The 10,553-nt window shown below is 40.8% G+C and overlaps 1 protein-coding gene across 2 annotated transcripts in view; it reads right to left on the reverse strand.

The window, feature by feature from the left end:
• LOC115590038 (Fc receptor-like protein 5) overlaps positions 1-10,553 on the reverse strand; it is a 435,016-nt gene that overhangs the window by 324,354 nt on the left and 100,109 nt on the right. The window lies entirely within an intron of this gene.

Here is a 10,553-nt window from a genome sequence, read left to right on the forward strand (position 1 = left end):
TTTATTAATTAAATATTGGAAGTAAATTAAGTGTGGATCATTACAAATACTTTGTTTTGAAAGTACCAAGTAGTCACACAGTGAGAAAAAAGTAGGAAGTGATTAGCAAACTCAGATTTAATTAATTATTATTTTTTTAATCTTGCATGGAAATGTACATAAAAAACTTGATGCATCGAGAATTGATTTAAAATCGAATCGTTGACCTCTGAATCAAAATCGAATCGAATCATGAGATGCCAAGAGATTCCCACCCCTATTACATACACATCCCGGGTAGCACACATACATAATGCTGTGAGTGATCTGTAGGAGACTTAAGTTAATAATCCCATTATTACAAAAGATACGTGTGTTGATAACCCCTTTTATTTACTTCAGAGGCAGAATCCTCTTGGTAGCCCGACTACTTTTTCTGGAACTGTGGGTATTATCCCTCCAACTTCACCTCACCAATAAGAAATACCACGCATTGACGCACAAATTTTGTGTCAACAAATTTTTATCGTCGACGTAATTGATTACATCGACGATAAAAGTTTTGTCGATGTGAAATTTGTGCGTCAGTGCGTCGTATTTCTTATTGTTATTATTATTTATCATCATTAAAAAAAAAAAGATTTGAGCCATAGCAAGCCACAGTCGAAATACAGTCATTATTTTGAGGTATTTAAAGAAATAGCCTACAAACCGACAAGCAAATCAAACTGAAATGGATTTGCATTTTTTAGACATATTCATCCATTAGTGTGAAACAAAAAAATGAAAATTCATACTTATTAAAAATGCAGCAGATCTCGAATAACAACAAGTGTGGTTGTGCTGCCCCATGTGTCATCAGACAAGAGGCCAGCTGGAGACGAACTCTTTAATACATTCGTTGGTTAATAATGTGAACTGTCTGACAGCAACAATATCAGTAATAATTAATGTGTAGGATGTGAAGTCAGTACAAAACAGTAAAAATATAAATTTGATAAAACACTGAATAGTAAAACTCCCCTTAATGCAATGATTTATAACATAATAATAATTCATTTGTAAGATATGTAATCAATTAGGAAATGTAATGATTAGTATTATTAGTTCAATTGATATATTAAAAATCCACTTGTGTTTCAAAATATTATGTTTTCAAATGCATGTTTCATGGGTTTTTAAATTTGCTCTGAGAATATGAGGTAAAACCAAGGTCAAAACAGATGCTGCCAAAATAATCGTGACTAATCGACTAATCGTAAAAATAATAGATAGACTAGTCGACAACCAAAATAATTATTAGTTGTAGCCCTAGACCACAGTACGTCATATTCTGGCTCAATCAGTGGACGATAAACAAACCTTGATTTGCTTGCCGGTCGCTGGTTGAGGGAGAGACGGACGCTGTGTACCACATAGTTGTATTATTCTTTGTTGTCTGCTAAGCGCTCACTTAGCTTCTTTCCTTTTAATAACTTGCACACACACACACACACACACACTTACATACACATCCCAGGTAACACACACGTAATCTTATGAGTGGTCTGTAGGAGACTTAAAGTGAATAATCCCGTTGTAACAAAAGATCTGTGTGTCGATAACCCCTTTTATTGACATCAGAAGCAGAATTCTCTTGGTAGCCCGACTACTTTTTCTGGAACTGTGGGTATTATCCCTCCAAATTCACCTCACATGCAGGGGCAGAGTGGGGCACCAAAATCCACCGAGACAATTCTGACTGCACTGGCCCGCCACCGGCCAAGAATTGAATTAAGATAATATCAGTAGATTGATGGGAGAGATCAGAGATGAGTGCAGGGTAACCATGATGAGATATAGAGAGTGAGCCTGGTTGGACTGCTCTTTCATTCAAAGAGATAATCGCAGATAATTTAAACAACGTCAATAAGTTCGATGAGCCTCATAGGTTTCACAGCCGCTCAGAATAATCTGTGGGCTGGTTTGCACGAATTCATCGGCCAGTCAGCCAACCGGGAAAGCTCCCGATCGTCCCGATTGCCACTCCGCTCCTGCTCACATGCAATTAAACTGCACACGAAGCCAAAGACTACGTAACTGCCATCTTGTTCAAATTTTGCGTGCTCGTGAAATGATCAGCTTTGGTCAAAAACACTCATTGCAGCTATTTTTCAGAATTGGAATTATCGCCTCGGAATTCTTGTTCTCGCGTGACTTCACCAAGTCACGTTCAGCGTTTCCTGTAGTATCTTCAACGAGATCTGGTGAACATGACTTCTCAAGCCATGTTCAGTAGAACACCACACACACACACACACACACTTATATCTCCATCTTTATGTTAGTTTTGGTTTTGCTTATGTTTTTGTAGTGCTAGTTGTAAAGGACAATCAACAATGATGTTTGTTAAAGTAGGTGGTTTGTGTTTTGGAGAAAGCTTTAATAAACACTTTTGATTTTAACTGAGCAGCATCTGTGATTATTTTGCACAATCCCATATTATAATAACAGCAGGTTGAGATGGTCAGTGTTTGGGTTTACGCCTTCCACCTCATCTAATTATTTATATTGTCATAATAAACAATTCTTTATTAACTTCAGGCTTTGAGACTAGAAGCATATCATTTGATTAATGATCCCTGACTTCAGGGTGGTGCCCCTTGTTCATTAATGAATCATAGTAACCTTTGTTTCATTATTTAACAACAACAATTTAATTAACTAAAAATAACAATTTAATTAATAATCAATTAATATCCAAATTGATTCCCAGCATAATAGAAGTATGACCCAACACATGGCCGTGAACACAGGAGAGAAATACTTCTGTTGCAGCAGTTGTGAGAAAACATTCACCTGGCGTGGCACGTTCAATAAACACAAGTGTGATCGTTGTAACACATCACAGCTTCATCATAGCCAAACTTAGAGGTTCAGCTGAACAGATGGAAACAGAAGCTGATAGAGGCCTGAGGAGAACCAGAACCAGCCAGAATCTCAAATCCAGATAGACATTTACCAGAGTCTGAAGACAGGACTGAAGACTCCAGATACTCAGACTGAAGAATGGGATGAGACCAGTGAAAACAACACAGTTCAGCACTTTTCTTGAATGATTCTTATTATTGACATTTTCACTGCCTTAACATACCCCAAAACTCACCACACTTGACTTGACACACCTGGCGAAATTTTTAAAAAATCTATTGTCATCCTGAATTTCCACAGCTAGGTGCACTAAAATCAAGGAAAGTGCATTTTTGCTCCTAAGTCCCATATAGTTTGTCCGCCAGATAGATTGAAGTCCTGCGTATCTGTTTCGGAGAGCTCCAGACTGAGCTACAGAAATATAAACAACATCACAAAGTTCAGCAATGTCTCCTATGACTCAATATATAAATGTATATTTTTTTCTGCCTTTTCAGCTTCATACATTCAGCTTTATGTTCAGCTGGAGAAACTGTTCAGCTTTTAAGCTGTTCACTGTTTTTAGCTGTTTCATCCCTCTTACTTTTCAACTTCATTATTACATCCCAGCGGGAGCAAGCCACCGAATTATAAATAAAACGACTTCCGCAACGGAAGGTGTTGCATGAACAAGCCCCGGCGCGCAGGGACTGCAAGGGCCCGGTCATCGCTGCTTGTAGCTTTAATTACAAATGTGTCTGTAGAGTTAACATGTTGTCTAAATACTGACACACTAGGAAGTTGGATATTGTTGTTCCACGAGAAGCAAACATGTTTCGAATTACTGCGTATTGAAAAAGTATGATGATTCGATCCCGTCCTCAGACCTCCGAACTCTTCTTCTATCCTGTCTTTCCAGCAGAGGTTTCAGGGACTCTGTGTGTCTGTTGTCAGATCAGTTGAGCGTCCTATTCGTACCACCAGTGTTGTGTCGACAGTTTGTCTAATGAAGAATTCACAAACAACAGAATGTCTTTCTGGTGTTTATTCAATGATTTGTTGGTGGACACAGTACAGAATGTTTTCTGTACGGAGTGTTTACTTGTCTGAGATTTTGTGAGGTTTAAGGGGAATTCTGGATCTTTTTAACTTGGACCTATATTTACATGTTTACATAGAGACCATTTTGTTAAATAATAAGATCAGTTTTGTAACCAGAAACACAAATCCTGTTCAAGAAGTCTCACTCTGAAATCTGGTGAGAGGTCACCTTTTGATCCTCAGAATCAGTTAAATATTGAGGCATGACTTTGGAAATCCTCGTGGTAAACTCCAAACTCTTCTTCCAACTTTTGGTAACAAAATGGATCTTATTATTTAACAGAACGGTCTCTCTGTGTGGGAACCATGTCTGTAATGATGTCAGACTCTTACTGGTAGATTCCACTGAGCACATCTGCACTTCTTGAAGACGATGCTTGTGTTTAAAGGAGCTATTTGTAATTTCAAGCCAGTTCAAACGCTCTTTGTTAGATATTTTATATCAGGGGTTCTCAACCTTTTGCAAGCCGGGCCTCCCCCAAAGCTGGTTCATTGCAGGTTATTTCGCCCTGATCATTTTGCGGGACACTCTCTCGTGGCGTGCCCGTTTGCTGATAACTCATCCCCGCATGTTTATCTCAGGATCCTCACTAGCCTTCTTCCTCGCTCCCGCAGGCAGCCTGGCCCTGTTGCTGTCCTACTCAGACAGACGCTGAAGCTCAGTTTGATTTTTTCGCCCATCTCTCCCTCTCTTGGGGCCGACAGAGAAACTTCTAGCGGCTGCTTCTCCCGAGTTTTCCTCTGCATCATTTAAAGTCGTACTTTTTATTTTGTGCTGCACCGGAGCCATGGCGATCATTAATGTGATGCTGACTGACAGGAAGCAAGCACAATATGTGAAGAAAGCGAAGAAGAAAAACGTGCAGTGTCAGTGGTCACGTCTTCTTTCTTGATTTAAAAAAAATAAATGAATTAGACATTTATTTGGTTATTTATCAAAATATACACCTGTACTCTGCGTTTAAAGGGACCCTGTGGTTAATTGAAACCCGGCTATTATTTGGTAATATAAGTTACATTTACACCCCGCTCTGTAAGCCTGGGCAGGGACGGCGGCGGCCATGCGCATCCTGGACGCAGAGTGCTGTGCGTCTCCTCTCTGCTCCGATTGCAGACTGGACTGCTGCGGGAGGTACTGAGAGACTGACCGCCTGTGAGTGCTTTTGGACGGGGGAGGGACTCACGGCAGCACCCGCTGCTCGTTGAGCACAGTAACTGCAGAGCAATACGTGCTTTCAAGTCAGAGTCTCCAAACACCACAAAAGTCTCCAATAACACCAGTTAAAGATAGATTTGTCGGTAGACGCTTTTGACATAAAAATCGCCAGAAGGATGATTTGTATGTGTGTTTTAATAGTCCAACCACTTGCATGTCGACATGGGGGGAATTTTTGTGATTTTTGTATTTTTTATTTTTTCCAGATTTTTTTTTTCCTCCCATCCGGTAGCCTACTCGCGCCCCCCCGGGAGAGTGTCCGCGCCCCCCCAGGGGGGCGGACCCCACCGGTTAAGAACCACTGTTTTATATGTTTGATTTATTTATTTGCAAATTCCATGTTGCCTCAGTGTGATCCTGAAAGACCCCAAAGAGACAGAGAATATTTAACATTAAGATGTAACACTGAAATTATATTTTTACATAATAACTTAATATCACAAAGTTCACAAATATTGCTCTAAATCTGGTCAAAAGTGTTTTAATGTAAAGTGCATTACAAATGTATTATTATTATTATTATTGTTATTATCACCCTGAAAGACCAATGATCTTTACCAATGTCCTTTTAATTAATTGTGATATGTGTTATAATAAGTTAAGTTTTGGGACTTCACAGTGCAATTTACTGGATATAAACGAAGAGAACACATTTTTGTTGTTGGTTGGTATTACTTTTTTATTAAAAGGTTTTCAAAACAAACAATTAAGAACAGGAAAATGGGAAGATGCCCAAAGGGGGACAAAGCACACCTGTCTCTCCCTTAACAGGCATGAATCAGCGTTATTCAACAAGTTTCAACAAACATTGACAATCAGTTAATTCTAAAAGTACATAGGTATTCTTAGTTTTAATGTAGTTAAATAATCAGTAAAAGAACACAAGTATCATAAGCTTAATGTGGTAAAAGTACATAAGTATTATAAGCTTAATCTAGTAAAAGAACGCAATTATTATTAGCATTATGTAGTTAAAGAATCAGTAGTACAAGTTTGCAAGTATTATTAGCTTCATGTAGTAAAAATAAAAAAGTATCATTCATGTTGTGCAACTAATTGTTGCAGCTCTAGTTCATTCTTATTGATGTTTTTTCTGAACTGGTATGGGATGTGGTGCAAAATGCCAAACAATTTCAGCCTCTAAATGGATCGCTCCACATGTATCCTAGCACTGAAGATTAGTCTGTTATTGTTCACTTCCTGCCATTGGGGAAGTGCCAACTGCACACTCTGGAGTTGCAGTTTGGAGTGAAGTTTTCACGCCTGTTAAAAAGAAAGAAGAAAGAAATTGATCATCATTACATAAGTTCTTTATTAGTCATGTGCACAACAATTACAGTGAAGCAGCCATCGACAATGAAAATCTAAAATCTGAGGCTCCCTCTAACAATGCTCAAACAATATAAATAGAAAAAAGAAACACGCAACTAAAAGTGAAAACAAAATTAAAAATCTAAGACATAAAATAGTGCAGAAGTTAAAAAATAGTGTGTAATATTCTGCTTTCTGTCAGTCAGTATCACACTGATGATCACCATGGCTCCGGTGCAGCAAAAAAATAAAAAGTACGACTTGAAATTCAAACTTTCTGTCGCAAAATATGCAGAGGAAAACTCGGGAGAAGCAGCCGCTAGATGTTTCTCTGTCGACCCCAAGAGAGTGAGAGAAACTGAGCTTCAGCATCTGTCTGAGGAGGACAGCAACAGGGCCAGGCTGCCTGCTGGAGGGAGGAAGAAGGCTAGAGAGGAGCTTGAGATAAACATGCGGGGATGAGTTATCAGCAAACGGGCACTCCACGAGAGAGTGTCCCGCAAAATGATCAGGGCGAAACAAATGTACGCCACCGTGAGTGACAGCAGAGATGAGGAGTTGGCAGCGGGTGCTGGTCGGCTGAATCGTTTCCTCCGCCGCAACAACTTTACTTGCAGAGGGATGCCAGATAATTCACCGAGAAGCTGGCGAAGTTTGTGACATTTTCATTCCGGATTTTTGAGAGGAAGGAATTAAACGCCTGTCCCAAATTGTCTTATCTGTTATGTGGTTGAAACAAATAAACGCCCCGGCTATTATTTGGTATTTTACGGTATATACTGTACATAATGTTATTGAGAACTGGTTAGGACAGGATTTAAACAGGTAACATGATGACATTCCTTGGTTAGAACAAAAACCTGTAACATTAGCTACTCCAGCCCTTTGCTGATACCCATGATTAGCTAAATTGAACTGGGCAGCACAGATGCTATCAAAGCGGATACCCCTAATATATACTATGGGTTTTATAGGGTTTTTCATGCTACTTAACGTTAACGTTACCCACATCTTCATGTTTCGGTTGAAACATGAGGGTGGCCGCCTAGCTAGCCGCTTTAGCTAGCTATCTTCGCTCAGGGCTAACGAAGATAGCTAGCTGAGGCGGCTAGCTAGAAAAGTGCTGAAGATCGAAACACAAAGATGTGAATTCATAACAACAAACACCCTAACTTAAACCATAACCTAAGTTATATTAGGGGTATCCGCGTGGGTGCTAACGTTAGCTAGGTAGAAAACACTGCTTTTGGTTTTCTTTATTCGTATAAGAATTGTAACTTACCGTATCAACTGCAGCCATTTCCTCTTCTCTTGTTCATCGCAAGGGAAGCGGTAGAATGACAACTGAATACCAGTAGTTTACTTAAACAGGGGACACAGTACTGTGGCATGTTGAAAAGACGTGTGCCTCTGCCACCACAGTAAAGGCTTGGACCCAGCTTGGACCCGGAAACAATATTAGCGGAAGGTTGCTACGTCATGACTAAACAAGCGGTTTGAGACATACTGTCAACAGTGAGGTCTGGGATTATAAAAGAAGGATGAGACAGTGAGGTCATGTTACCACCACAGTTCCTGCTGCTGTCTGTACAGCTGATGTTGTGGTTTGTTGTCCTCTCAGTCTAAAACCACAGTTCACCTGCCTGAAGACGCTCAAGTGGAGCGGAGGAACAGAGACTACAGGAAGGTCCATCTGTATCTGTCCAGGTTCAGGCTTTGAGGTGGACAGATGATGGCCCAGTCGGCAAACTTTAGTATGGTGATTTTTTTTATTTACACCAAGAACGAAGACAAATACCCACAGGTGGCAAAGCAAAGTGGCAGGAATATTTACAACAGGACGAAGAGTAAAATATTTACAGAAATCACGGCAGCAACTAGGTCTCACACACCTCTCAGCCAAATGCTCTCTCTCAAGTGAGCTGAGCTCCCTTTAAATACCCCCTTGGCCCCTCCCCCGGGCAAACCAATTAACCCAGCACAGGGGTTTCAAAACATAAACTGGGAAACAGAATACCAAAACACAAAAACCCCATGCACTTCTACTCCAGTAGTGTGGCACTAACAACCATGCATATGGCTGTGCCATTGTTCACACAGAACACATCAATTCACAATACTTTCAACACAAACAATAATATTAGTATAGTCTGTGGTCACCTGACCCATTGAAGTGCACCACCCAGCGCTATTTATGACGTGATCCGGGACTGCCTCCGCTCGGCCCATGAAGCCAAGACAGACATCCGCAGCAACAGCAGGTGAGCGTGTGTGTGTATGTGTGTGTGTGTGTGTGTATGTGTGTGTGTTGCGTAGGCGCCGAGTGTGCACCCTCGACAACTTATGGCGGGCTAACAGAGTTCAGGGAAACGGGCAAAAGTTTGTGTCACTGCTGGACCGCGAGATGCAGTCTGCGGGGAAACCATTTGGACGGAGCTTGGCTCCGCCGGAACAATGAGAGCGCAGCGTTCAAAAGCGCTCCGTCACTGTATCAGAATGGCTTTGACCGGCCTGAACAACAGTACAGTGATTACAGAGGTCGAACAGAGATGAAGAGAAACCTGCCGAAACTTGGAGACCTCAGTCTGACTCTAAAATACACCACAGACACAGACAGACACACCTACACCTGCACTGTCTACAACAGGGAGAAACACAGTGGTGCTGCTTGTCAGAGGTCAGTACTGTAGATAAGAGGATGAGACGGTGAGGTCTGGGATTACAAGAGAAGGATGAGACTAACCCTAACCCACTCTGTCTGTACATCTGATGTTGTGGTTTGTTGTCCTCTCAGTCTACCAGGTGAAGGTGGATTCAGGGGCGGAGTCTGTCCAGCTGCCCTGCAAAACCACAGTTCATCTGCCTGAAGACGCTAAAGTGGAGTGGGTGAACGGAGGCTACGGGAAGGTCCATGTGTATCAGAACGGTTCTGACCAGCCTGAACAACAGGACAGTGATTACAGAGGTTGAACAGAGATGAAGAGAAAACTGACAGAGACACCTACACCTGCACAGTCCACAACACAGAGGGAGACATCCTGATGGAGAAACAAGTTGAGCTGAAGGTCAAAGGTCAGTACTGTAGATACAGGTCAGAGGTCAGACTGACACCAATCAGCTGATTGACTGACATCAATCAGCTGATTGATTTCCAATCAGAGTTGACAGTATTGATCTGAATGTGATATTTTTATTTGATCCAGAATAAAGTTGAAGGAATGAGCTGAAAGAAACAACAAATCTTTTCATCAGTTAGAACAAAGGAAAGCAGCTTAAATAGTTTGTATCAGTTATTGATTGATGATCAGTTCTCAGCTGATTCAACAAATCTTCACTTCCTGTTGAAGAAGTTGATCAAAGAAAATGTTACATTTGACGTCCATAAATGTGAAAGTGACAAAGAGAAGCAACAAACAGCAGTTGAACACTGAGATGAGACATTACTGTGAAGACCACAGGGACAAAACATCACAACACCATCAGGACTCTGATCATGTCCAACACCTTGAAAACCTGGTTTTACTTCCTGTGTTTCTGTCCCCTGTTACCTGCTGCTCTCATCTGGTTCTGCCCTTCAGCCTTCTCTACTACTTTGTAATCAGTCAATAAAGTTATTCAAAACTGCTGCTGCTGTCTGAACAGCTGATGTTGTGCTTTGTTTCCTCTCAGTTACCTTTCTGTTCAAAGCATCTTAAACCTAAACCTCAATTCTGTTTAATCAGCATAGTTTTCTATAAACTGTGACTTTCTCTGTAGCTCTTTGTCAGACTCACCCAGAACGCCCTGGTGTGCAGAGCGCTGACCTTTCAGCTGAAATAGATCCACTCTTTTATTCTCTATTGTTCTATTTTATACTTTATTCAATAACACAAAAACTTCTGTGGATTCATCTTTTATTTGTTCACTTCTCTATTTGTTCACTTCTCACATAGCTTCATGTACACACACTCACACACCTTCATGAACAGACACTGACACACCTTCATGTACACACACTCACACACACACCTTCATGTAAATAAACATGAAGATCAAATCTGACAATGGATCAGAGTCA

This window comes from Sparus aurata, chromosome 10 (genome assembly GCF_900880675.1).
Source record: "Sparus aurata chromosome 10, fSpaAur1.1, whole genome shotgun sequence".
Lineage (NCBI taxonomy): Eukaryota > Metazoa > Chordata > Actinopteri > Spariformes > Sparidae > Sparus > Sparus aurata.